This window comes from Somniosus microcephalus, chromosome 18 (assembly GCF_052327205.1).
Source record: "Somniosus microcephalus isolate GS21.2 chromosome 18, FLI_Smic_1.0, whole genome shotgun sequence".
In the NCBI taxonomy this organism is placed as follows: Eukaryota; Metazoa; Chordata; class Chondrichthyes; order Squaliformes; family Somniosidae; genus Somniosus; species Somniosus microcephalus.
The window spans coordinates 48085504-48107544 of record NC_141004.1 but is presented as its reverse complement, the minus strand read 5'-3'; positions in this window follow the sequence as shown (position 1 = coordinate 48107544).

Sequence of the window (22041 nt, the reverse complement as noted above, 5' to 3'; positions counted from 1 at the left end):
CTACAGTGACGTTGTTTTAAATACAAAGAAAATATGTTGTGGTCGGTTATTTACCAATCTAACTTTGTGGAAGTGGTTACTGTGTCATTAAAAATATTCCACTGTTGAGATGATGCAGCTGCAACAAAACTTGGTCATTTTACTGTAACAAAGAATATCTATTTCCAGCAGAAGGAAAATCAGATTTGGTCCAGCATCACAAGATTAAATCACAAGGCTTTGAAAAACCGCAGACTTTCTGGCACACTCCAGCAGGGGTGAGCAATTCCGGATGAAAATTAGCTGGGGACCAATGTTCCCTCTAATTTTTTTTGTACTCAGCGGGCCACAAACTCCTTTGAGAGCGAATCTTTTTGTCCGTGAGCAAATTTTAAAACATCAACAACAACTTTTACAACACCAACCACTTAAAAGTATATATACAGTAATGCTATATTGCCACCCCACCGTCTGAAATCATGAGACAATCAGACAAGTTTCTATACAAGTTTAATATAACTTCTCTGCTTTTGAGTTCTATTCCTCCAGAAATGAGCCCCAGTGCTTTATTTGCACGTTTATGGATTTTTTAACCTGTGTTGTTACTTTTAATGATTTGTGAATCTATACCCCGAGATCCCTTTGCTCCTCTACCCCATTTAGACTCTTGTTTTCCAAGGAGTAGGTCGCCTCCTTATTCCTCCGACCAAAGTGCACCACCTCACCCTTATCTATATTGGAATTCATTTGTCATTTACACACCCATTCTGCAAGTTTGTTTCCGGTAGAATTAATTAAAAGCTTTTAGTTTGTCGTGTACAAACTCGATTTAATAAAAAATCACTTGGCAGAAATGACTGGGATATAAAAGAACTGCCTAATAATGCATTAACACTTCAGAAATGTCACGCAGTTACACGGTTATGCATCGACAAACAATCCAAAAGCCCAAGGTGAGCTGAAAGAGGCATATCTATTCGTGCAATTTGTATTAATTTAAAGTTTTCAATGTATTAGCCCATCCCTCATGTCACTATAGTAGTGGCTGCACAAGCAGCAGGAGCAGCGACTTTCCTGTGGCGCTGATGTGCTGTACGTCCACATAAGTAATTAGAATATTAATCACAATGCAACCAGACAACCAACAAATAAGTGCTGTAGTTCTTTCGTTCACAGTACTAAAAAGAATTGAAGAAAAATGGGTATCAGTATTTCCAACTTCAATCACTTCCATTAATAAATGATTTCTTGTTGAACCAGCACCGCCCCCGCCCAGAAATGGCCCACTTATTCACAAGTGCAGAAAAACACATACACAATTTGCACCACCGAATTAAAAACAAAATTCTATAGACTCTGGAATAGTTCCCATGGATTGGAGGGTAGCTAATGTAACCCCACTATTTAAAAAAGGTGGTAGAAAGAAAACGGGGAATTATAGACCGGTAAGCCTGACATCGATAGTGGGGAAAATGCTAGAGTCCATTATAAAAGATGTAATAGCAGAGCACTTGGAAAACAGTGACAGGATCGGACAAAGTCAACATGGATTTACAAAAGGTGAATCATGCTTGACTAATCTACTGGAATTTTTTGAGGATGTAACTGGTAGAATAGATAAGGGAGAACCAGTGGATATGGGGTATTTAGACTTTCAGAAGGCTTTCGATAAGGTCCCGCATAAGAGATTAGCATGTAAAGTTAAGGCACATGTGATTGGGGGTAAGGTACTGACTTGGATAGAGAACTGGTTGGCAGACAGGAAGCAAAGAGTTGCAATAAACAGGTCTTTTTCTGAGTTGGCAGGCAGTGACTAGTGGGGTATCACAGGGATCAGTGCTAGGACCCCAGCTATTCACAATATATATTAATGATCTAGATGAGGGAACTAGATGTAATATCTCCAAGTTTGCAGATGACACAAAGCTGGGTGGGCGTGTGTGCTGTGAGGAGGATGCTGAGAAACTCCAGTATGATTTGGACAGGTTGGGTGATTGGGCAGATGCATGGCAGATGCACTTTCATGGCAAAAACAGGAAGGCAAATTATTATCTGAATGGCAATAGATTGGGAAAAGGGGAAGTGCAATGAGACCTGGGTGCCCATGTGCACCAGTCACTGAAGGTAAGCATGCAGGTGCAGCAGGCGGTTAAGAAGGCAAATGTTATGTTGGCCTTTGTAGCGAGAGGATTTGAATACAGGAGCAAGGATGTCTTGCTGCAGTTGTACAGGGCCTTGGTGAGATCACACCTTGAGTATTGTGTGCAGTTTTGGTTGCCTTATCTGAGGAAGCATGTTCTTGCCATGGAGGGAGTGCAGTAAAGATTCACCAGACTGATACCTGGGATGGCAGGAATGACGTATGAGGAGAGATTGGGTCGATTAGGCTTATATTCACTAGAGTTTAGAAGAATGAGAGGGGATCTCATTGAAAATTCTAAAATTCTAACAGGACTAGACAGAATAGATGCAGGAAGGATGTTCCCAATGGCGGGGGAGTCCAGAACCAGGGGTCACAGTCTAAGGATAAGGGGTAAGCCACTTAGGACTGAGATGAGCAGGAATTTCTTCACCCAGAGAGTGGTGAACCTGTGGAATTCTCTACCACAGAAGGCAGTTGAGGCCAACTTATTAAATATATTCAAGAAGGAGTTAGATATATTTCTTAAGGCTAAAGGGATCAAGGGATATGGGGAGAAAGCAGGGACAGGGTACTGAATTTGGATGATCAGCCATGATCTCATTAAATGGCGGAACAGGCTCGAGGGGCCGAATGGCCTACTCCTGCTCCTACCTTCTATGTTTCTATGTTTCTAAAAAGCAGGAAAAGCTTTGATTTAACAGAAATAAACATTCATCTTTCTTCCTGGATAGGAGAACCAATCAGACTGACTTGGAAATGTTTACTAATATATTGACATATAAAGATGTTGGCCCAGATATTCTGATCGCAGGCCTCCCGCGGGCGGAGGACTGCGATCTGGAAAAATCTGCGCCCTTACCTCAGGGCTCCCGGGAGGCGCACAATTCCACTGCTGGGCCTTTCCAAACTGCCGGTGCGCAGGGCCCACGTATCCCAGAGGCGCAGGTAGTTCGCAGCGTCCCTGGGATCACATGGGCCATGGGAGCTAATCACAGAAGGGAATCCCCCTTCATACATTTGTCAGGAAGACCTGTCAAATATATGAATGGAGATCACCCCCCAAAACATAGTAAAACTTTAAACAAATTTTTAAAAAAATCACATTTTTAAAATGACTTGGAAGTTCAATAAATTAAGTATTTTAAACTAAACTTTAAATTTTTGAATAAAGTTTTTTATGGGGCTAAAAATAAACTTACCTTTTTTTAAAGTATTTTTAAATGATACATCAGTGGAATTTTTTTTTTTTTACTTTTTTCAACTCTTATCCTGGTAAAAGCAGGCCTTACGCCTTTTACCAGGCGCAAGAATTGTAAGAGTTTTCTGTGGGCGAAGGGTCTCCAGAAAGCGGAACTCTCCCCCCGCAGAGGCCCTTCTCCCGGGCAGCCGGAGGATCTTGACAGATCGGATATGCCAGTTTCCAGTGCATGCGTAGTGCATGCCTAATACCGGCATTTCCGATGTCCCTACGGGTGAGTACACAGCTCGTACACACCTGTAGGGATCGGAATATCCGGCCCGTAAATTTACCAATTTCGCTTCTAATGTTTTTCTCTCAAATATTCTCCACAATATTGTGGCCCAGAAATTCGGGTCCCAACGCGTGAGTACGGACGGAGTACTCACGCGTGGACCCGATGGAAGTGTCGGTTTCTTGCATGTACTACGCATGCGCGGGAAACCGGCATTTCCGATCCTCTGAACCAAGGGGTTCAGAGGTCGAACGCGTGCGCGCGGGAGTCTGTGTGTGCGCGTTGAACTTCCTCTTTTTTTACAGGTTTGCCCGTGCGTGAAGGCCTCTACTTTTTGCACATTTAAAAACCTGACGTAAGGACTTCATTTTATAAGGTAAGTGGTCAATTAATTAAAATTAGAACATTTTTTCCACAGGTTTATTATTTTTAAATACTTTACAGTAAGGTAAGTGTATTTTTAGCCCCGATTTTTTATAAAATTACTTTTTTCAAAAATTTAAATTATTGTTTAAAATAGTTATTTAATGTTATTTATAGTTGATTTAAATAGTGTGATTTTTTTTCAAATTTATTTTACGGTTAAGTACTGTTTTGGGCGCCCAGAGTTTTCATGAGTTTGACAGTTCTTTCTGTCAAACTCATGAATGGACTTTTCCCTCCTCCGATTGGTTGCCCAGTGCTCACGTGATCCCAGCCGACGCATCGCACTAACTACGCCACTGGATCACGCAAGCACAGCGCGCCGGGAGCTGGACCGGGCCACAGACAGGAAATCCACGCAGGCCCAGACCTCAACTGCCGGCGCGCTAGGTAAGTGAAGGTCGGGGGCTTGCACCTGCGGGAAGCCCCCGACACGAATTTCTGGGCCATTAATTCCTGCTCTTATCATGATAAGTGTTGAATTATTTCAGGTACTTCCCAATTAAATAGTGGGAAACAAATTTCATTGTACTGTCAATTTTGAATCTCCTATTTCAAACATTCATACCAAATCAAAATTGTACATTATCAGTTTAATCGAAGTATTTTCTGTGTCTTTCTCAATAAACAAGTAGTAGTTTCTTCTAAAGAAGCTTCCTGCAATTTTTATATCTCATTACAGAACTAGTGTTTCTATTAACTCCACTAAATGTTTAAGAGGAAATCTATTTTTACATTATTCCTGGGACTTGTTAGGACTATAGAATGACAGACAAAATAAAATGGTTTGTGTTTTTCCCCTTTTTTGGTTCTCTTCCTAAACGTCTTAATGATACTTTTAAAAAAGTCCATAAAAAATAATATGCAACTCCTACAAAACCTCCTGCCCTCCCCCTCCTCAACAGCATGGTTGCATGTTTTTGTAAAGTTACTCACTTCAGTCAATCATTCAAAATCAAATATTGAGAAATTTCAATTTCAAAATGTTTTAAGCATTTCAGAGCCTCTTTAAAAGCATTTGGACTTCAAGACATGGTTGAAACTTGTTTAGATGAGGGGCAAATTGATTTTTGTTTCTGTTTCTTCCAAAATCATATTCGAAACTTAGGGAGGAAAAAAGGTGTTTTTAAAATTCATTTTTTGTGAAAAGTTCATTAAAAATCTTTAAATTCTTTCAAGTTTCGTTGCAGCTTTGACAGAAGTTGCTCCAAGTTCCTCTTTCTCTCTTCAACGCTGTCGTTAAACATACAACAAAAAATAATAAAATAAACTCTAATTCCAAACAGAACTCAAATAAGAAAGTGAATAAAGTGGTTAAACTTCCTAAGAAGGCGGTGAGGTTATCTATCCTCAGCCTTAGTGATGAGTTGGGATCAGTTTTGGAGAAGTTGTTTCCTCTTTTTCTGCTGCCGTTCCCTCCGTCTCTCACAGAATCTGAGGTACAAACAGGGGCACAAACTTTTCCCCCTCTCCCATAACATGATTTAAATAACCCTGATAGATTCTTTCAAAAAGGGGACAGCACCTGGTAAAATTTAACTGGAACTTATTGCGAGACATTCAACATAATTTTCCCGTATTTTTTTCCGGCTTTAAACAATTTTCTGAATTTAAAAAAAAATTCATTTTTGTTCCACTGGGGGCCTAAAGCTTGTTTGCTTTAGCCTCCTTCCAGCGGCCATTGTACATGTGCTGTGCCTCCACCTGTGTTGTTCCAAAGTGTGTCCGCCGTTCAGTCCCCGAGAATGGACTCCACGCGTCTGGACCCTCACCCCTCATTCTGTCCCTCTCTCTCTCTCCATTCCTCTCCCTCGCTTTCTCCCTCCATCCCCCTCTCCCTCTCTCTCCGTCCCCCTCTCCCTTTCTCCATTCCCCTCTCCCTCTCTCTCCATCCCTCTCCCTCTCTCCCTCCATCCCCCTCTCCCTCTCTCTCCGTCCCCCTCTCCCTTTCTCCATTCCCCTCTCCCTCTCTCTCCATCCCTCTCCCTCTCTCCCTCCATCCCCCTCTCCCTCTCTCTCCGTCCCCCTCTCCCTTTCTCCATTCCCCTCTCCCTCTCTCTCCATCCCTCTCCCTCTCTCCCTCCATCCCCCTCTCCCCCTCTCTCCGTCCCTCTCTCCCTTTCTCTCCGTCCCTCTCTCCCTTTCTCTTCATCCCCCTCTCCCCCTCTCTCCGTCTCCCTCTCCCTCTCTCCCTCCATCCCCCTCTCCCCCCTCTCTCTGTCTCCCTCTCCCTCTCTCTCTGTCGCCCTCTCCCTTTCTCTTCATCCCCCTCTCCCCCTCTCTCCGTCTCCCTCTCCCTCTCTCTCCGTCCCCCTCTCCCTCTCTCTCCATCACCCTCTCCCTCTCTCTCCATCACCTTCTCCCTCTCTATCTGTCCCCCTCTCTCTCCGACCCAGTTATGCCCTGTCTTGGCCACACATTGGGATTTCCACAGGAGGGGGCAGGGCTCGATGCTCCCACATACCCGGCCTCTGAGTTGGTGGGAGCAGGATTGCTGGTTAGACTAGGTGTCCCAGGCCGCCTAAGGCCACATGTGGGCCCTACCTGGGGATCCAGGCTAGAATTGTGGATTTTACTCCTGAAGAACAAGCAAGTTATTTCATTATTGTTATTTAAATACAGCCCCCTTATAAATGGGGCCTCTGGGGCAATCTATACTTCTTTGGAGCGGTCTGACAAACCCCTCCCAACTAGCCAACAATGCACTTCCATTTTGTGGTCTCTTCAGAATCCAGATGTCCGAGATGTGCCCCATGTAATATGGGCACCCATCAATGGTTGGCTAATTAAAGGACCTCGCCCTGACCTCGCAAAATTTAGCAGGGTCAGCAGCAAACGTGGGTGCATCCTGGCACGTACATCAGGATGTGGCCTCTCACAGATATTTGACCTTGAAATGCAATGCGTAAGATTTATTGTATTACAATGGGGCCTATCGCTTTCATTTTCAAAGTCTGAGGCAAAAGAGTAACACAAGTAAGAAATTACAGTAAAAAGGTTTCAAATGTGTTTTTTTCAAGGGAACATTTAAAATCACTAAAAATTGGATTCTGCCAATTAGACTGCCAGCTATCAGATGGATGTTTACCAGGTCTTCCCTCTCTGGAATGCCCAGACCATATGAGAGTGCAGATACATATTTGCATGCCCACCACGAGATCTTCACAATCTGATCCCACTCATCAGACTGTCAGCAATCGGATGGCGAGATGCCTGGATCATATTTAAATACAGACACTAGCTATTGGGATCAGATCTCCCCACACTAGACTGCCACGGATCAGAGTCATTCTACCAAGAATCAGATGGATGGCAACCACCTCCAAATTCTGAGAACATATCAACCACAAGACCGTCCAACACCGTTAGATTGCTATCCAAGGAAAATTGCTGGCTGAAATGATAGCAGAGGCTGGGTCTCCTGAGTGTAGTTCTTATCTACATTGTGCACTGAGCTGATTCAAAATTTTCTGTCGCTTTCTGGCATTAATGAACTTATGACCTAACACTGTTAAATGTAAAAGCAAAATTATCCAGAAGTGATTGCACTTCTATCACATGCTACTTGCAAGTGGAATATGGGCCAGACTGACATCAATCGTGAATAGCACAAAGTGATAAATATATGCCATTTTCACCAGAGCAAGTCACAAATTGCAGTAACAGGCAAAAGATAGCTACTTAAGTGAAATGAAAATGGGACTGAGAAATCTAAATGTGCTATAACACACTGCAGCTTGTCCATATGCCTCAATTGGCATCTGATTATTTTTTGTAGTGGGCTCTTTTGTTCGAATTTGAACCCTCGCAGTCTGATGCTGCTGATCTCAATCACTTTGTGCTATTCATGTTTGATGTCTGTCTGGCCTATATTCCACTTGTAGGTATGCACCAAGAGACAATCTGTTTTACTTTATTCCCGAAGCACGTGATAGAAGTGCGATCACTTCTGGATAATTTAATCACAAATTCTAACATACTAATCAAACACCTCTGCCCACCAATAAAGAGATTAAATGAGAACTCTCCTGAATGTAATTAAATATAAACAGGGATTGAAAGGTAACTTGCATTTAAATTTTCTGATAACTGATGAATGTTCAAGATTGAGGATTGGATTACATTGCAGTAATTTTAGTTCCATTTTGTATTAATTTGTTATAAACTTAGAAGAACCATATTTGCAGATATTAATATGAAAGATGTAAACTTAGCGAATGCTGATAAAGATTTTGAGTAATAAAGGACTAACAACAGTATTTGCTTGATATGAAAAGTGCCGACTTTGAATAACCATAACAAAAATAGATATTTGTCTGTGTTGAGATTTTAACTTATCTTATTACTAGTACACACAGGATCAGTCACAGGTAGATATTTTCTGCAAGCTGGAGACAATTTACATTGGCATTTCACAAGCAAAAGGGTCACTTCAGATGCATTGGCCTGGATATTAATGGGGAGGTGAGGCGTTGTGGGGGAGACTGAAAACGACTGAAGAGCCCAGCAAAGCTGGGGACGTGAAGGCCCCGCCAATTTTAACGGCAGCGGCAGGAGGCCACAGCTGGGGACGCTTAAGGACAACCCCCGGCACTGGGAAGGAAGCTCCGGTTGGCAAACGGGGGGAGGCTGGTGATCGGGGCTGGGGGGGTGCGTGGCTGACAATTGGGGCTGGGGGAGTCCGAAGGCTTCCTTGAGGATCCTGGGGGAGCACTCGTGTTCCTCCTGGCCCACAAAGAATGCTGAAAGAGCCTCTTGCCTTGGTCCAGCTGCCAGGAATCCCACAGCTCGGACATCCCCCTCACTTTCTATTAAATTTAAATCATGGCGCCGACGATGTCATCAGGCCACGACTTTGGTCTGTTAATTAGGACCCCACCTGCCTTTTGTGGGAGCCTTGGCTATGGCCTGATTCCTGCACTTTAACATTTAAAAGGGCGGGAATGGGGGTTGGGTTGGGGTCCGGTTCCCTGATCCTGATATTTCAACTCCCCCCTCCCGACCCTCTCCCACCCAGTGAATGCCAGGGGGGTGATGTGGGGGGGGGGATGGAAAGAGCGGGATTAAAATTGAGGCCATTATTTCTCAGGAGCAGTTTGTGAAACTTTGCTGTCTAGTACTTCATTCAAAATTTGGTTACAGTCAGGCTACAAGATGTCTCCGCAGTCTACTTAAGGTACTGATTATATCTTAGTAGACAAACATTTCATGTAATTGGTAGCCTATGAATGGTTATTAATGTAATATAATTACAAGATACAGTTGTCAATGGCCTTTTGTTTCAATATAACTTCGAAGGAGTTGCCATCCTTTTTGTGTGGGTAAGCCTACCTAAGATGGCAGGCTACAATAAGTGTTAGCATTGCAGCCAGCAGCCATAGCGTTCTGTGTTTTAAGCTTTGTGTCTTGCCAGCAAAGAAGCTAGGATAGATTGAAGGGACAGCAAGTAAACCTCTGACAGAAAGTGAGTCGTGCCTTTGTTGTTTTATGTATCGAGGGCAATAGTGGTGTATAATAAAAAGAGAAAATGCTGGAAATACTCAGCAGGTCAGGCAGCATCTGTAGAGAGAGAAACAGAGTTAACATTTCAGGTCGATGACCCTTCATCAGAACTGGAAAAAGCTGGAGATGGAACAGGTTTTTAAGCAAGTGTAGGGGCAGGGAAAGGGGGGAGGGGAGGAAAGAACAAAAGGGAAAGTCTGTGATAGGATGGAAGGCAGGAGAGATTAAGAGACAAAAGGGATGATGGTGCAAGGCAAAAGGAGATGGTAATGGGACAAGTTAAGAAACAAAAGATGGCTCTAGATGAAGTGTAAATGGCAATGGCAGAATGATCGACAGATGCCATGTGAGAGAGAGAAGAAAAAAATATGATGGGGCAGAGGTTATGGTCTGAAATTGTTGAACTTGATGTTGAGTCCAGAAGGCTGTAAAGTGCCTAATCGAAAGATGAGGTGCTCTTCCTCGAGCTTACGTTGAGCTTCATTGGAACAGTGTAAGAGGCCGAGGACAGAGAGATCAGAGTGGGAGTGCAGCGGAGAATTAAAGTGACAGGTGACCGGAAGCTCAGGGTCACCCTTACGGACTGAACAGAGGTGTTCCACAAAGCAGTCACCCAATCTGCGTTTGGTTTCCCCAATGTAGAGGAGACCGCATCGTGAGCAGCGAATACAATATACTAAATTGCAAGAAGTACAAGTAAATCGCTGTTTCACCTGGAAGGAGTGTTTGGGGCCCTGGACGGTGGGAAGCGAGGAGGTAAAAGGGCAGGTGTTGCATCTACTTCTTGCAATTTAGTATACTGTATTCGCTGCTCACGATGCGGTCTCCTCTACATTGGGGAGACCAAATGCAGATTGGGTGACCGCTTTGTGGAACACCTCAGGGCAGTCCGCAAGGGTGACCCCAAGCTTTGGTCACCTGTCACTTTAATTCTCCGCTCCACTCCCAATCTGACTTCTCTGTCCTCGGCCTCTTGCACTGTTCCAATGAAGCTCAACGTAAGCTCGAGGAACAGCACCTCATCTTTCGATTAGGCACTTTACAGCCTTCTGGACTCAACATCGAGTTCAACAATTTCAGACCTTAACCTCTGCCCCTATCATTTTTTTTCTCTCTCTCACATGGCAGCTATCGATCATTCTGCCATCGCCATTTACACTTCATCTAGAGTCATCTTCTGTTTCTTAACTTGTCCCATTACCATCTCCTTTTGCCTTGCACCAGCATCCCTTTTGTCTCTTAATCTCTCCTGCCTTCCATCCTATCACAGACCTTCCCTTTTGTTCTTTCCTCCCCTCCCCCTCTCCCTGCTCCTACACTTGCTTAAAAATCTGTTACATCTCCAGCTTTTTCCAGTTCTGACGAAGGGTCATTGACCTGAAACGTTGGGCTGCATTTTCATTGGGGAGCCGGGTAGGAGGCAGGACTACAACTTTTGGTTGTAGTCCCACCTCCATCGAGTTCTAGCCAACCCACACGATTTTGACTTGATTGACCTTGTTGAGCCCACCCAGCAGGCTCAGCAGGCCAATTACGGGCCACCCGGCAACAGGTGACGTCACAGATTGATATTTCATCTGTCAAGACCTTAACACAGATGAAATATTAGCGTTTCATAGCTGTTTGAAGCTGTGAAACACTGACAATCTGTACTCCAAGTTAATTCCTTCCTCTCAGGATGATTTAGAGATCTCCCTGGAACAGAAAGCTGAATGCTGCAATTTTTGACAGCTCGCAGCCATTCTGCTTTCTGTGCCGGTGAGATGAGGGACTCCCGAAACCTGAAGGAAGGAAGGCTGTAAAGGTAAGTAAAGGTATGTAAAACTTCTTTAAACACTTTACACACACCAAACACACTTACCTTTGCACTCATACACCCATCACTCACCTGAACACCAGACATTTCGACCCCTCCAAACCCTTCATCCCGACGGTCCACCTCCTCTAACTTGGCGTGGTTTGGAGCCATCAGGAATCCCACACTTCAAGATTAAAAATAGGGATTAGGCTAAAAACTGCCTGTTAACTACCTGTTAACAGGCAGTTAATTGGCACTAATCCCCTTCCTGCCTCGGGGAGGCGGGTCCCACTGCGAGTCGGGTACCCGCCTCCCTTGAACCTGGCATGGAGGCGGGTTGAGGGCGGGATGGGTTCGTGCCCCCCCGATTTCGGGATTTTAACCCCCCACACGCCTCCAATCCCGCCTCCACGGCCCAATGAAAATCCTGCCCCGTTAACTCTGTTTCTCTCTCTACAGATGCTGCCTGACCTGCTGAGTATTTCCAGCATTTTCTGTTTTTATTTCAGATTTCCAGCATCCGCAGTATTTTGCTTTTGTATTAGTGGTGTATAATATACTGTTTTACACCATGTACTGCTCATTCACCCGTTTAATTTAAATAAAGCCATTTGTTGGAGCCTGAGTCTTGAAAGAAAGAAAGAAAGAAAGACTTGCATTTATATAGCATCTTTCACGACCACCGGACATCTCAAAGTGCTTTACAGCCAATGAAGTACTTTTGAAGTGGAGTCACTGTTGTAATGTGGGAAATGCGGCAGCCAATCTGCACACAGCAAGGTCCCACAAACAGCAATGTGATAATAACTAGATAATCTGTTTTTTTTTGTTACGTTGATTGAGAGGTAAATATTGGCCAGGACACCGGGGATAACTCCCCTGCTCTTCTTCGAAATAGTGCCATGGGATCTTTTATGTCCACCTGAGAGAGCAGACATGGCCTCAGTTTAACGTCTCATCCGAAAGATGGATCACAGTCTGGTAAGAGTGTATATTTAGTTTGCTTTAGGAGGCGAGGAGAATCACATGGTTGTACATGATACATTTCAGTAGCCCATGCACAGAGCAAGGGTTCTCTGTTACGATCCCTAGGTCTCGTTATCACTTACCTAGCTATTAGGCAGATTTAGACATGTTCCAGATCATAGAGACCACAGTGCCACTTACAGGAATAATGGTGACTGTGTCAGGGAACCTAACAGAATATCTCGGGTAAAATCGCAAAACGTAGCAAACATTAAACAGAGGAAATCAGTGTTTCAATTGTTATATTGGGCCTGAAATAGCCCATTATTTAAGTGTAAAAAATCCAGCAATTTGTGGAACAAATGAGATATGCCTGGAGCTGTGAGCCTCTGTAATTTGCTGGATCATCTGTGCTGCTCCACCGATAGGCTCGCCTTAGCCTTTAACATTTATTTCATGCCACTCAGGCCACTGTTCAAGTCAATGGTGATCATGAATTTGCTGGAAGTACACCATTATTCTGCATTAATTGTGCCCCTACCACTTAAGGCTTGCAATTAATGGCATGGGTGACTTGGTAATGATGTGATTTATGGTCCTCATGTGACTCTCATCCTGGGAGACTAACAAAGCAACTATTGCAGCTGGTGTCGCCTCGCTCTCACAGTCTGGAAATTGTTCTTAGAGGTTTTAATTTTTTTTAATCGCTGTTTTGGCAGTCTTTTCTGGTCAATCTTGCCATCCAGCATCCTGTTAGCGTTGGAAGCCAATCATTTTCAGGAATCTCAGCTCTTTCTACACTCAAAAGAGGGTGAAAGTATTCCAATGACATATCCGCTAGACATTCCACTATTTTTGATGATATTGGATGACCTGGAAGAGGAGCACAGGGAGCATGCGCATCGAGTGAGGCACCATGGCTGGAGGGTGAGCAGATCACACTGGTATCCATCCTCCCCAAACCCCTCCCCACAAGTGTGTTCAGGCACTGTTGGAGGAGCTGTGCATGCACAAGCTGCGCTTCAGCAAGGAAACAATTGGTCACCTGTGCGATGCTCTCTGAAGACCTGAAGCCACGGTTTACCTCTTGCAGGGCCAGTGGCAATGAAGGTGATGATGACCCTCAATTACTACGGATGTGGTCCGTTCCAGGCAGGCACTGGAGACCTCTGTAACATTAGCCACAGAGCTGTGAGGACTTGCATTCAAAAGGTCACGGATGCCCTATTTCGCAAGGGATCCAACCTCATCAGGTACCACAAGACCCTGCACAGCAAAGAGACAGATCCTTCAACTTCTGCAGAATTGCTGGCTTTCCCAGGATGCAGCCGCCATCGGTGGGACCCGTGTGCCACTGAAAGCTCCACTTGATGAACCAGTCACCTTTTTCAACAGGAGAAGTTACAGTACCCTAAAAGTCTTAATTGTTTGCGATGCCCAAAGGAGGCTCCTGCTTGTTAACACAGAGCATCAGAGAAGTGCTCACGATGCCTTTGCTCTTCACCACTCCAACATCCGAGACTTATACACGGAAGGATGTAAATGCATTGGAAGCAGTTCAGAGAAGGTTTACTAGACTAATACCTGGAATGGGCAGGTTGTCTTATGAGGAAAGGTTGGACAGGCTAGGCTTGTATCTGCTGGAGTTTAGAAGAGTAAGAGGTGACTTGATTGAAACATATGGTGTGGAGAGGATGTTTCCTCTTGTGGGAGAATCGAGAACTAGGGGTCACTGTTTAAAAATAAGGGGTCGCCCATTTAAGACAGAGATGAGGAGAAATTTTTTCTCAGAGGTTCGTGAGTCTTTGGAACTCTCTTCCTCAGAGGGCGGTGGAAGCAGAGTCTTTGAATATTTTTAAGGCAGAGGGAGATAGATTCTTGATAAGCAAGGGGGTGAAAGGTTATCGGTGGTAGGTGGGAATGTGGAGTAATCGGATCAGCCATGATCTTATTGAATGATGGAGCAGGCTTGAGGGGCCGAGTGGCCTACTCCTGCTCCTAATTCATATGTTCGTATGTTCAACAGGGAGGGACAAGGAGCTGGCTGGATTGTAGGGGACAAGGCTTACCCACTAAAGCCATTTCTGATGACATCCTTTGGCGTCACCAACAACGCAGCACAGGAAAGGTACAACCGTACAGACATGTCAACCCGGCAAGTGGTGGAGAGGACAATCGGGGTGCTTAAATCGTGCTTCATGGTGCCTGGACAGGTTGGGGGGTGGTGTTCTATAGTATATCCATAGAAAAGTGGTAAAGATTGTAGTGGTCTGCTGTGCATTACACAACTTTGCCCTACAGGAAGGATGGCCTTTAACTTGTCAGACAAGATGTCCAACCCAGATGTCCCTGGGCCCATGGGTGGTGGCCTCCCGGAGGAAGGTTCAGTTGCAGCGACCAGACAGCAGCTGGTGGCTCAGGTGTTTGGACAATGGTTGGGTGGCTCCTGGCCAGGAGACAAAGCAAGAGGCTTTGACACTCACCTGGTGGCACCAATACAGCTCCAACCTTGGCAAGGCCCATGTTCGCTGCACCCTTGCAGCTGCAGGTACTCCCACAGTGTTGTTAGGTTGGGAGATCCAGGATTTTGACCCAGCGATGATGAATGAATGGCAATATATTTCCAAGTCAGGAAGGTGTGTATCTTGGAGGGGAACTTGGAGGTGGTGGTGTTCCCATGTGCCTGCTGCCCTTGTCCTCTAGGTGATAGAGATCATGGATTCTTGCCTTCTCTCCATCTCATCCAAGAGAGCCTACATGTCATCATCACCAAAGTTTTGCGCTTTTTTCTGGCATCATCTTGCAATGTTTCTGTGGAAAAGTGCATATGTAAGATACTGTAAATTACTTTTATAGGTTTTTAATTTTTTTAGAAAAGTTATTGGCCTAGAAATTCAGTGGGCTGCGCCACCAGTTAGCGCCCAAAGAGGGCACTTAGTGGGTTTTGCGCCACTGGCCACGCCTACCGCTAAATTTAGCAGGGCGCTAATGGCGGTGCTAGCCGTTAGCGCTGCGCTGCCACCGATGACATCATCGGTGTGCGCAGCACCCCGCTACCGCCCCGATCACCAAATTTGGTAGCGCCCCCTGCTTTAACGCCGGTCGCAATTTGCGACCGGTTCAGGAGGGCCTACCTGTGGCGGCAGAGGTGCGGGGTGGCCATTTTTTTTGCTGGCCGCCTGCCAGCACCTCTTCACGCCGCTGTCCCCGGCCTCCTGAGGCCCCCCCCCCGCGTTGTGCCGGCTGTGTCCCAAGAGCCCGGCACTTCTCCTCAGTGCTGGGCTCTTTTGCTGGCACTCACGATCTCTGATTGCGCTGCAGCAGGCCCCTCCCCTTTAAGAAGGGGAGGAAGGCCTGCAGTACACGCTGTGGCACGTTTTGCTGTGATTTTCAGTTGCAGCGCCCCAAGTAGCCTCGAGTAGTGCCGCGCTTCCATTTGGGGCGCTCAAACTGAATTTCCGGCAGGCGCTTGCGACTCCTTCCGGGGCGGTACTTCCGGCGCCATGGCGAGACTGGCGCCCCAAATGGGGCGCCACTGAATTTCTAGGCCATTAACTTTTTAAAGTTGATTTAAGGTAATTTCAGAAGTTGCAGGTCACCTCTCTGTGCCATGCCTCAATCTGAGTTAAGGTGTATGTTTTCAGCTTTTTATAGTGCCATTTAGTTGATCTGGGGGTTAGGCACGCAGTCCACAAAGTCCCCGATTCATCATTAACCTCACCGTGCTGTTAACGGATTAACGTTCCAGCAATTGGCGGCACAAACATAATGCGATGTTAACGGGAAGCTCAAATGGCAAATTAACAGTGTTCACCCCCAAACCTGCCATTGATGCAATTTCAGGCTCAATATTTTAATGCTTGAAAAACCCGTCACTGTCTTTGTTATTTCCAGTGGATCATTCCCTAAATGTTTGTTGGATTTAGATCCATCAACATATACTCTTGAGATAAAGCTAAATTTGGCAATTCTACTAACCAGGGCTTCACAGTTGTTTTGAATTTAGTGTGTTTTGTTTTTCTCAGTACTGAATGTTCTTCCTGTCTGAAGTAAATCAGCATTTAAACACTAAAAATAACTTCAGATTGGGTAAAACTAAATGGTGAATCATATACGTTAGAACCTCTTGCAAGATATTTCACAAGATTTTTAAATAGATGAAATCACAATGGTACATTCAGTGATGCAGAAGTAGGAGACAGAGTTGGAATAAAAGAGACATTCTTGGATTGACAATGAGTGACAAATGTGTCTCCCAGGGATCAGTGCTAGAGTACCAGCTATTCATTCTATATATAAATGACCAGCATTTGAAAATAGAAGGGATCAGATGAATATTTACCAGGTCCATACCATGTAAGAGTACTGAGACTTAACTACACAGCCACCATTTGACTTCAAGTTTACAGATAATACTAATCTCGAAGGTATAATGAATTGTGAAGAGCTTAAAATTGAAAAAGGACTCAAATAGATGAAATGAATGTGCGGGACAATCGCAGATGCAGTTTAATTAAACAAAATGAGAGGCGGTACACTTGGACGGCAAATGAGAATAACTGGGGAAGCATGATGAGGTTGTTGACCAAACGGGTTTGGGGAACGAGCTGATCAAAACTAGCCCACAGGTACAAAGAGCAATCAAAAAAGCCAATTGAATGTTGTTAGCTTCAGCAGATGAAATCAAAAATGTCAAAGCAAGGAAGTACTACTGCAGTTATACAGACTGCTGGCCAGATCTCATCTGCAATATTGTATACAGGCTTGCGTGCTCCACATTGGGAAGGACATAGTGGCCTTGCTGAAACTTCAGCAACAATTGAACAAGAAGCTACCTGGAATGAAGGGACTTAGCTATGATGAGAGACTGGGTAAACTTGAGTTATATGCCCTGGAGGTGAAGCTGTTACGAGGTGAACTTATTAAAATGCTTAAAATAGTGAAGGGCATTGACAAGATAGTTTGGGAACAACTCTTCTCTTTAGTAGGGGAATCGAGAACAAGAGAGCATAATCCTAAAATTAGAACTTAGCCACTTAAAAAATCTTCGCACAAAAGTTTATGAAAATATGGAATGTACCTTTCCCCAAAAAACATAGATACAGAATCAATTGAGTTATTTAAAAAGGATGTATATATTAAGTGAATGCATTAAGGAATTATGGAAACAAAGTGGGGAATTAAAATTAAAAAAATAAAAACCCCGAGCTCACAAAATGATGCAGCAGGCTGGATTGGCCAAATTATGTAGTCATTTAGTTCCTGATTTTTACAGGCAGAAGCGTTATTTAAATTTATATACGAACATACGAACAATGGCGGACAGGTAAAGACCCTCTGATTCATCGAGCCTGTCCCATGCAATTGTGATACCTTGTGTATCACAATAAATACACTGTCCACCCCACCCAAAACCATGTGATCTCCTGGGAGAGGCAAAAAAAACCAGAAAAAACCCAGGCCAATTTGGGGAAAAAAATCTGGGAAATTCCTCTCCGACCCATCTAGGTGATCGAAATTAGTCCAGGAGACCACTCTGGCCCGGAATTCCCTGCAGTACCTACCTTCTGTAAGAGGTGATCTCCGTCCCAGCCAGAAACAAGTCCAGCAAAGCAAAGTCTAACATTAAAAAGTGAAACTCTATGCTGTAATTTTTTTGTCCACTGACCAATATGGTGAATACTGAATGGAGTTTTTGGAACAAACTCTTCCTGGTTGTTCTAAGCACTGAGCTTACCCCAAAACTCCCCAGTGTGGTGTCAGGCCCCTGTCAGAGGTCATTTAGATTTTTCTGTTGTATTGATGGATGTGAATGTATTTCTTTCTATACAGATATGTCATTTTCTGCCTCTCGTGTAGTGCTTCTTCAGATATATCATTTATGTGTAGATATTAATTTTCTGCAGAGTTTGATTTCTGTTGTATGACCCTGGGTGTGTCAGACTCTGAAGAGATATTCTCTACCTACACATACATCACATTTCATTTACTCTACAAAGGATACAAGATGGTGGAATGCTTTTGCATGTGGTCTGTGTACCAATTGGACACTAATGGGGTGAAATTGCATTGTGTGCTAATAGTATACAAATACATTAACATATTCATATGAAATCCCTCTGACCACTATTTGACAACGGTGCAGGTCCATTTAAAATAGATCTTTGCTAAAATACTAGCCAAATAAATTTCATGTAAACTGTTTGCTACATTCTATTATTGTACAGCAGAGTTTCACCCGAGAGACATATTTTCCTTTGTATGTAAAATGCAGGGCAAGTTTTGTGAAAGGGTTTTAACAGTACATACAAATCAGAATACACCACTTCAAATCTACATGCTTCTCATTGAAAAAGGCAGTATTTCTTTTGCTGGAGCTGTATTACATTTTCCATGTTTGAAAGAATCGTCAAGGCTTAATTAAACAATCTTGATTACTTGCTTAGCCCAATTAAACCATTGCAATGCATACTTTATGGGGCTGTAAACATGGCAGTAACTTCTATGCTATTCAAGACTATTTTTGGCTATATGGGCAGCACGGTGGCATAGTGGTTAGCACTGTTGCCCCACAGCGCCAGGGACCCGGGTTCGAATCCGGCCTCGGGTGACTGTCTGTGTGGAGTTTGCACATTCTCCCCGTGTTTGCATGGGTTTTCTCCGGGTGCTCCGGTTTCCTCCCACAGTCCAAAGATGTGCGGGTTAGGATGATTGGCTATGATAAATTGACCCTTAGTGTTAGGGGGATTAAATACGTGGGGTTATGGGGATCAGGTGGGATATGTGTCGGTGCAGGCTCGATGGGCCGAAATGGCCTCTATCTGCACTGTGGGGTTTCTGTGATTCTGTGATATTTTCAATATGCATTCTTGTTTTAATTTAACATGGTCGTCACAGGGCCATGAAAGAGATGCTAACTCTTCAACCGTTGCCTGCTCCACACTGGGACAGGAATAGGGCTTTGCTGACATCACCTCCCTTGTTTCCTAGCTACCCACTCCATTTAATCCTGATGTCAGATGGGGAATTGTGTAGGTGTGCCATGCATTCCTGCATGGTTTGTTTTTCCAGAGACTGCTTTTTGTCTTTTACACATACTAAACCATATACAGGTAATGTAGTCTAAGGGGTGGACATCGAGTCATGTTAAATCCCCATAGAACCATAGAAACGTAGAAGATAGGAGCAGGAGTAGGCCATTCGGCCCTTCGAGCCTGCTCCGCCATTCAGTGAGATCATGGCTGATCATCCAAATTCAGTACCCGGTCCCTGCCTTCTCCCCATATCCCTTGATCCCTTTAGCCTTAAGAAATATATACAACTCTTTTTTGAATATATTTAATGAACTGGCCTCCACCGCCCTCTGTGGCAGAGAATTCCACAGGTTCACCACTCTCTGGGTGAAGAAATTCCTCCTCATTTCAGTCCTAAATGGCTTACCCCTTATCCTTAGACTATGACCCCTGGTTCTGGACTCCCCGGCCATCATAAACATCCTTCCTGCATCTAGTCTGTCCAGGCCTGACAGAATTTTATAGGTTTCGATGAGATCCCCTCTCAATCTTCTAAACTCCAGTGAGTATAAGCCCAATTGACACAATCTCTCCTCATACGTCATTCCTGCCATCCCAGGTATCAGCCTGGTGAATCTTTGCTGCACTCCTTCCATGGCAAGAACGTCCTTCCTCAGGTAAGGCGATCAAAACTGCACACAATACTCAAGGTGTGGTCTCACCAAGGCCCTGTACAACTGTAGCAAGACATCCTTGTTCCTGTACTCGAACCCTCTTGCTACGAAGGCCAACATACCATTTGCCTTCTTAACTGCCTGCTGCACCTGCATGCTTACCTTCAGCGACTGGTGCACAAGAACACCCAGGTCTCTTTGCACTTCCCCTTCTCCCAATCTATTGCCATTCAAATAATAATCTGCCTTCCTGTTTTTGCCACCAAAGTGGATAACCTCACATTTATCCACATTATAGTGCATTTGCCATGTTTCTGCCCAATCACCCAATCTGTCCAAATCGTATTGGAGTTTCACGACATCCTCCTCACAGCACACACGCCCACCCAACTTTGTGTCGTCTGCAAATTTGAAGATATTACATCCAATTCCCTCGTCCAGATCGTTAATATATATTGTGAACAGCTGGGGTCCTAGGACCGATCCTTGCGGTACCCCACTAGTCACTGCCTGCCACTCGGAAAACGACCCGTTTATTCCAACTCTTTGCTTTCTGTCCGCCAACCAGTTCTCTATCCAAGTCAATACCTTGCCCCCAATCCCATGTGCCTTAATTTTGCATGCTAATCTCTTATGTGGGACATTATCGAAAGCCTTCTGAAAGTCCAAATACACCACATCCACTGGTTCTCCCTTATCTATTTTACCAGTTACATCCTCAAAAAATTCCAGTAGATTAGTCAAGCATGATTTACCTTTTGTAAATCCATGTTGACTTTGTCCAATCCTGTCACTGCTTACCAAGTGCTCTGCTATTACATCTTTTATAATAGATTCTAGCATTTTCCCCACTACCGATGTCAGACTTACCAGTCTATAATTCCCCGTTTTTTCTCTACCACCTTTTTTGAATAGTGGGGTAACATTAGCTACCCTCCAATCCATGGGTACTGTTCCAGAGTCTATCGAGTTCTGGAAGATGACCAGCAATGCATCTACTATTTCTAGGGCCACTTCCTTAAGTACCCTGGGATGTAGATTATCAGGCCCTGGGGATTTATCGGCCTTCAGTCCCATCAATTTTCCTAACACCATTTCCCTACAAATCCTGGAGTCTGATCCCCTCCTGGAGTCTGATCCCCTCCTGGAGCCTGATCCCCTCCTGGAGCCTGATCCCCTCCTGGAGCCTGATCCCCTCCTGGAGCCTGATCCCCTCCTGGAGCCTGATCCCCTCCTGGAGCCTGATCCCCTCCTGGAGCCTGATCCCCTCCTGGTGCCTGATTCCCTCCTGGTGTCTGATCCCCTCCTGGTGCCTGATCCCCTCCTGGTGCCTGATTCCCTCCTGGTGCCTGATTCCCTCCTGGTGTCTGATCCCCTCCTGGTGCCTGATTCCCCTCCTGGTGCCTGATCCCCTCCTGGTGCCTGATCCCCTCCTGGTGCCTGATCCCCTCCTGGTGCCTGATCCCCTCCTGGTGCCTGATTTCCTCCTGGTGCCTGACCCCCTCCTGGTGCCTGACCCCCTCCTGGTGCCTGACCCCCTCCTGGTGCCTGACCCCCTCCTGGTGCCTGACCCCCTCCTGGTGCCTGACCCCCTCCTGGTGCCTGACCCCCTCCTGGTGCCTGACCCCCTCCTGGTGCCTGACCCCCTCCTGGTGCCTGACCCCCTCCTGGTGCCTGACCCCCTCCTGGTGCCTGACCCCCTCCTGGTGCCTGACCCCCTCCTGGTGCCTGACCCCCTCCTGGTGCCTGATCCCCTCCTGGTGCCTGATCCCCTCCTGGTGCCTGATCCCCTCCTGGTGCCTGATCCTCTCCTGGTGCCTGATCCCCTCCTGGTGCCTGATCCCCTCCTGGTGTCTGATCCCCTCCTGGTGTCTGATCCCCTCCTGGTGCCTGATCCCCTCCTGGTGCCTGATTCCCTCCTGGTGTCTGATCCCCTCCTGGTGCCTGATCCCCTCCTGGTGTCTGATCCCCTCCTGGTGCCTGATCCCCTCCTGGTGCCTGATCCCCTCCTGGTGTCTGATTCCCTCCTGGTGTCTGATCCCCTCCTGGTGTCTGATCCCCTCCTGGTGTC